Source organism: Poeciliopsis prolifica, unplaced genomic scaffold, assembly GCF_027474105.1.
Source record: "Poeciliopsis prolifica strain line A6 unplaced genomic scaffold, Auburn_PproV2 SCAFFOLD016, whole genome shotgun sequence".
Classification (NCBI taxonomy): Eukaryota; Metazoa; Chordata; class Actinopteri; order Cyprinodontiformes; family Poeciliidae; genus Poeciliopsis; species Poeciliopsis prolifica.
The window spans coordinates 3,501,134-3,507,500 of NW_026562391.1; the positions used below are offsets into that span (position 1 = coordinate 3,501,134).

Below are 6,367 nucleotides of genomic sequence, written 5' to 3' on the forward strand. Positions count from 1 at the left end.
ATGATGAATGGGTTTTAAAATATTTTTCTTCCCTAAAATAAACAACAGAAGAGAATTTTGCTGCATTTACAATCTTTTATTGGGGGCATCTTTTTATTTAATCTTTTTTAAATCTAAAGCTCATAAATGCATACATTTTTATAAGAAGAGATCAAATTTAAGTGTCATCTTCCTGAGCCAAAGAGCTGCAAATGCTAAGAATGGCTCTTATAGTTTTTGTTAAAAATGAACCATATTCAAATTTTTTTACCTTTTCTGACAGTTACCAGATAGAAACGGTAGAAAGACATGCAGCGACGGTTGCAAGGTCGGGTGTCGATCCCAGGTCGGGTGTCGATCCCTGGGTCGGGTGTCGATCCCTGGTCGGGTATTGATCACAGGTGGGGTGTCGATCCCAGGTCGGGTGTCGATCCCTGGTCGGGTATCGATCCCAGGTCGGGTGTCGATCCCTGGTCGGGTATCGATCACAGGTGGTGTCGATCCCAGGTCGGGTGTCGATCCCTGGTCGGGTATCGATCCCAGGTCGGGTGTCGATCCCTGGTCGGGTATCGATCCCAGGTCGGGTATCGATCCCTGGGTCGGGTGTCGATCCCTGGTCGGGTGTCGATCCTGGTCGGGTATCGATCCCAGGTCGGGTATCGATCCCTGGGTCGGGTATCGATCCCAGGTCGGGTGATCCCTGGGTCGGGTATCGATCCCTGGTCGGGTGTCGATCACAGGTCGGGTGTCGATCCCTGGTCGGGTATCGATCCCTGGGTCGGGTGTCGATCCCTGGTCGGGTGTCGATCCCAGGTCGGGTGTCGATCCCAGGTCGGGTGTCGATCCCTGGTCGGGTGTCGATCACTGGGTCGGGTGTCGATCCCTGGGTCGGGTGTCGATCCCTGGTCGGGTGTCGATCCCTGGGTCGGGTGTCGATCCCTGGTCGGGTATTGATCACAGGTGGGGTGTCGATCCCAGGTCGGGTGTCGATCCCTGGTCGGGTATCGATCCCAGGTCGGGTGTCGATCCCAGGTCGGGTATCGATCCCAGGTCGGGTGTCGATCCCTGGTCGGGTATCGATCCCAGGTCGGGTATCGATCCCAGGTCGGGTGTCGATCCCAGGTCGGGTGTCGATCCCTGGTCGGGTGTCGATCCCTGGTCGGGTGTCGATCCCTGGTCGGGTGTCGATCCCAGGTCGGGTGTCGATCCCAGGTCGGGTGTCGATCCCTGGTCGGGTGTCGATCCCTGGGTCGGGTGTCGATCCCTGGGTCGGGTGTCGATCACTGGGTCGGGTGTCGATCCCAAGTCGGGTGTGTTCGGGATTATGTCCTCTTTACATCCGGGGCTCTAAAGCAGCACCTCAGACTTAGTCACCTTTGGAGAGAATTGAATACTCATATGCCAGAAATAAGAAAATTATCTTAACCTTATGAACTTATAAAGTTTTATGCATTCTTAAGGTGAATTTCAGGGAGCAAACTTTTGTATAAAAAATAAGCTTAAGCAGCTTATTTTTGGAAGCAACACTCACAAACGATCTGTGTGTTGGGTAGTGCATAGCACGTAATGTATAGAAATAGAGCCCATTCAGTCTGTAAGGTCACTGGTTGGAGATTTAAAGGCAGCGACGCTCAGCCTGAGGAACAAACTTGTTTCTCTAGGGAAGCCTTGTGTCTCTACGGGGCTCGGAAATTTGGCTTCACACGAGGCACTGCGAGCAAGAACAATGCTCAGTCAAGGTGAGTGAAGTTTTTTTATTTAAATAATAAAACTATAACATTATAATTTGAATTATGTTCAAAACAGCCTGAACGTGTAGCCTTTTATCCACCTAATTAGCCCAACGGCTTTCTGAATTAGCATTTGAAGCTAATTTTTTTTTAGACAGGCCTTCTGGCTAATTGCTCAAAAGCAGCCGTCTTTTTAAGGGATTTTTAAAAATTATTTTAGTTTATCAGACAGAATCTGTAAAGCATTTTAAAACTGGTGTTCGGTAGCTTTGTTTTTGACTGTCAAAATATTAGAGACGTGTTGTTTCGGGGTGTAGATATTGACAAGGTGAAGCTAGAAATGCTACCCCTCTAAAAACAGGAAGACAATAAAGAACTACAAGAAGATTTTAATTTGAAGACGGTTTCTCCAATAAGCATAATTGGCTATTATTTCATTCCTATGCAATATTGTTTTGCAAAAGTATTCACAGCTCTTGGACTTTCGAAGGATTTTTATTTGATTACCAGAAAATTCAGCAAATTTAAATGGGACATTATGGTTTTGGCTTTTGATGTCTTTCATCAAAAGTGATGGGAATTGGGACATTTAGGATAAATGTCCCAATGTATCATATTTGATCACGTATCCATATGTAAGTCTAGTCATGAATCCAATTGCGATTTTGTAGATTTAACTTGAATATTTGTGTTCAATCGCCTTCTCATCCAACTTGACTGAGAACATATCTCATATTTGTGGCTGTAGTTTGATCAATTTAAAACCGTTCAGGCAATATAAACACTTTTCAAAAACACTGAACCTTTAGAGCACTGATAAAATAATCTTAATACATGCTATCAGAGTGATGATGGCCTTAACAGACAAAACCATTGCTGAAGAAAAAAAAAAATCCCAACAAGAAAAGCATTTAAATTGGGGAAAAAAAATTCCAAACATATTTCAAAACAAGGCATTTTTAATTTTGTTCAATTGTGTTGCTAAAACATGCTTAAATGAATTTGCATAGTGACGAAAACATGTTTTATCTCAACACCAGAAGACGCAGAAGTCCTCTATAGTTTGCTGAGCTGATGAAACGGCAATGGTCAGATCAAAATCTCTGCATTTAGAAACATTTGCATTGCGTGACAAATGAGCTGAGACAGAGGCTGTCAGCAGATCGTGTGGCTTACTATGTGATCCACTGTAATTAGATGAGTTCTTAACTGAACACCGACAGCCAGAGAGTGGCCTTGAAGGGAATGTAGGTGACAACATGAGGAATTTGTATGCCAGTTTTGTTTTAAGCCTGGAAACAGGGTGGGTGGCTGATTTTAAAAAACCCCAACAAAACAGAGAAGTTTATAGTTGGCGGGTATTTAGCTTGACACCAGAAAAATTTGAAAAATAAAATGTAAAAAGATAAAACCTTGTATGTAAGAACATTTTCTGGACCTTTGTTGGGGTTTTTTGGCCAGGTTCAGAGCCTTAACGACAGCTGCAACCTGCCCAGGAAATTTATTTTTGGAAAGTAACACTACACTTACAAAACTAATATCTTAAGTTCTTGAAATATTTCTGAGGACACTCAGTAATTCGTTGGGGTGATGTTAACTACCAGATAAGTATAGAAACAGACTTCATTAGCGGAGTATGGTTACAGGAAGACTGTGAACCTGGTCCTGTGTTGGCACAAGTGAAGATGTGTCAGTGTTATTGTCTGCAACTTGTCTGAAGGTTACTAACTGGAAAGCACACTGCCACGGTGGTGTGGAAAATTATTTGCCCCCTTTCCTATTGTTTCTGTGTGTTTTCCACATTTTGGTGTATAACAACATCAAACCAATTTAAATATTAGACAAAGACAACACAAGTAAGCGCAAAATTCAGTTTTCAAAAGAATATGCTTATTATTTTGGAAGAAACAAAATCCAAACCCACATACCCCTTTTGTGAAAAAGTGAAAAGAGATCCAAAGAAAATCACCAGCAAATGAGAAAGAAAGTAATGGAGGTCTTGTTACAACGTCTTTTCTAAGACTTTGGGATTCCAGTGAACCACAGTAAGAGTATTTTTTGGTTTACTTATGGTGTCTTTCATTCATATTTAAATGGGTTTGATGTTCTGAAACACTGAAATGTGGATGCAAAAAACAGGGAAAAATCAGGAAGGGGGAAAACACTTTTTCCCACCACTGTAGTTTCTTCATGATCAAAGACGACATACGGTGACAAGCGAATGCTACAGAGTTCAAAGCACATTCTTTGTAGTGCACTGTGGAGGTGATGCATTTATTTTTACTACTTGCTTAAACGCCAAGCGAATGCCTGGGAGGATTGATATCTTCATTTCACTTCTAGAAAGAAACCAAATGCTTCTACTGGCAAAAATCAAAGACTTAAATATCAACCCATTGTTTGACATAAATGGTGTTCTAAATAGATACTTTGTTGGCACACCTCATTACTTCACTACTAAACAATATTCACTGAGAAAACCATTTTTTTATATGCACGCCTGCAAGTAAGGTGAGGAACAGATAAGAAGAAACACTTTGTTGAAACCCCCCCCCCCAAAAAAAAAAAAAAAAACAGGAGCCAACATAGAAAAGCCTTTTCCCTATAGTCCAAAAGACTTTTTTTTACTCCAAAACACAACCACAGTAAGTCCAAAAGAAAAACATAAGTGCCATCATTTGCATATTGAGAGACTACAGAGGCTGATAATTTCCCCACTCAGCTCCTGGATCACTGTTGAAACTTGTTTTATGTCAAATCCACATGAATTAAATGACAAACTAATTTTCTCACTGCATCTTTGATTCATTTTGCCCAGCTGTAGACTGTTAGACTCTGTCTAATCAGAGTCGGGCATTGTGTAGTTGGTGCTTTCAATCAGTTTTCAGTTAATTAAATCACAAAATGTCACTAAAACCACAAAATGTCTCTAAAACTACTCTGTCCTTCTAAAACCTTTCAGAAAATAGTAAAAGTGCATCGAATTGTACCGTTTGCCAAATATTGTGATAAATATCGCATCATGATCAGTATACCGTATATTGTATTGTATCATGAGATTATAGTATCACTACACCCCAACTAAATAAATACTAGGGGTTTTTCTCCCTTCATTTTGCGAGATTGGTGATCGGCCAATTTTTACATTTGAAGCTGATCTTATCCGCCAATCTTATCTAGCTTGACAAAGGTCTAGGAATCAACCACTGTCCTCTTTTGCTCTCCGGTGAGAAAGGTTTGACTGACAGACCGGCCCACCAAGTTATGTCTGCATGTTTATAATTAACAATAGCCAACCCACTTTGGCCAAACTCTACAACTTTCTTGCTATATTCAGCAACATTTCAGACAAGAAAGATCGGTATTGGCCAAAATTGGAATCAACAGGTTAAGCTTTTTAAAAGATTGGTAAACAGCAATTGACCGGAAAACTGCAATCAATGCTTTACTTCTAAATACCATTGAAAATTGATGGTCACTTAAGCGATCGATCAAATCTGGGTGAGCTTGTGCGATTTTGCAAAGAACATGTCCATGAAAATAAATAAAAAGAGATATACTGGCAAAAAAAAATTGGATTGCAATAAAATGTTGCTCTACAAAGTTTTCCTACTTTAATTACAAAAAAAAAAAATCACAAAATATTACGGCTCCATTCTGTGGCTGTTGTTCTCCTCAACTTTTGAATTACGAACTGAAAACAGCTGCATCTTGTTTTGGATTAATTTAGTCTGAGCCCTTTTATTATTGAAAACAAGAGGAAATCCCACACAGACAGGAGGGTTTCCCTTCTATGTAATAATGTTTCAAAACACAGTGCCAGAATGAATCAGGAATGTGATAAACAACGGGAAGGAACAAGATACCCGCATGATACTAGTGTGATTAACAGGACTTGTCGAGGCCGAAGAGTTTAGTCACAGGAGTATAAACCCCAGGGTGCAATGATTTTAGTTCAACACACCATCTAAATAACCACTTTTGCAAAACATGGCACTTAGGCCCTCTTTAGAATATTACGCATCGGTTCTAGAAGCTGTGCGGACCTTCCTACATATTGTTGTTGACTAATGAATCAGAGAAAAGCAGCCAAGATATTCATAAACACAGGAAGCTGTATTGAATCTGAAGGCAAAATCAGTCATGCTGCTATGGAGTCGAGGTCAATGTAATATTGTTGACCATAGGAAGCTTGTCTCAGCTATTAACAATGACAAAAACAAACAGAGGTGGGACGTTTGGAGATGAATGTTGTGGTGCAGGACATTGACAACCAAAAGGTTTTCCTCTAGACCGCAATGGGCTGCGAGACATGAAAGAAGTACTTGTACCTGCCAAAATTCATTTCAGTACACAGAAAAAAGGGGAAAAAAGTCCCAGCCCCACTACCTTTGTTCCTTTGTTTATCTTCTCAAATGTTTTTTAAAAACCCCCTTAGCAAATGGTGAAGGTTCTTCATCCAGAGTGCGACTGAAATTACATAATAACACAAAATACGTATAAAATGAAGATGTGTAGCTTAACAGAGCAACAAAAGTAGTAGCTAATAATAGATGTTAAATATTGTCTAATGCATGCGACTCCCTCTATGGTTTGGACATATGAGAAATTCACCATAATTGAAGAAATCAATGCAGTGTTTTTTGCCTATCGACACA

The 6,367-nt window shown here is 40.7% G+C and overlaps 1 pseudogene; it reads left to right on the forward strand.

Moving 5' to 3' along the window:
- Positions 1-1,567: 1,567 nt before the first annotated feature.
- Positions 1,568-6,367, forward strand: part of LOC129366948 (heme oxygenase 2-like) — a 16,194-nt pseudogene continuing 11,394 nt past the window's right edge.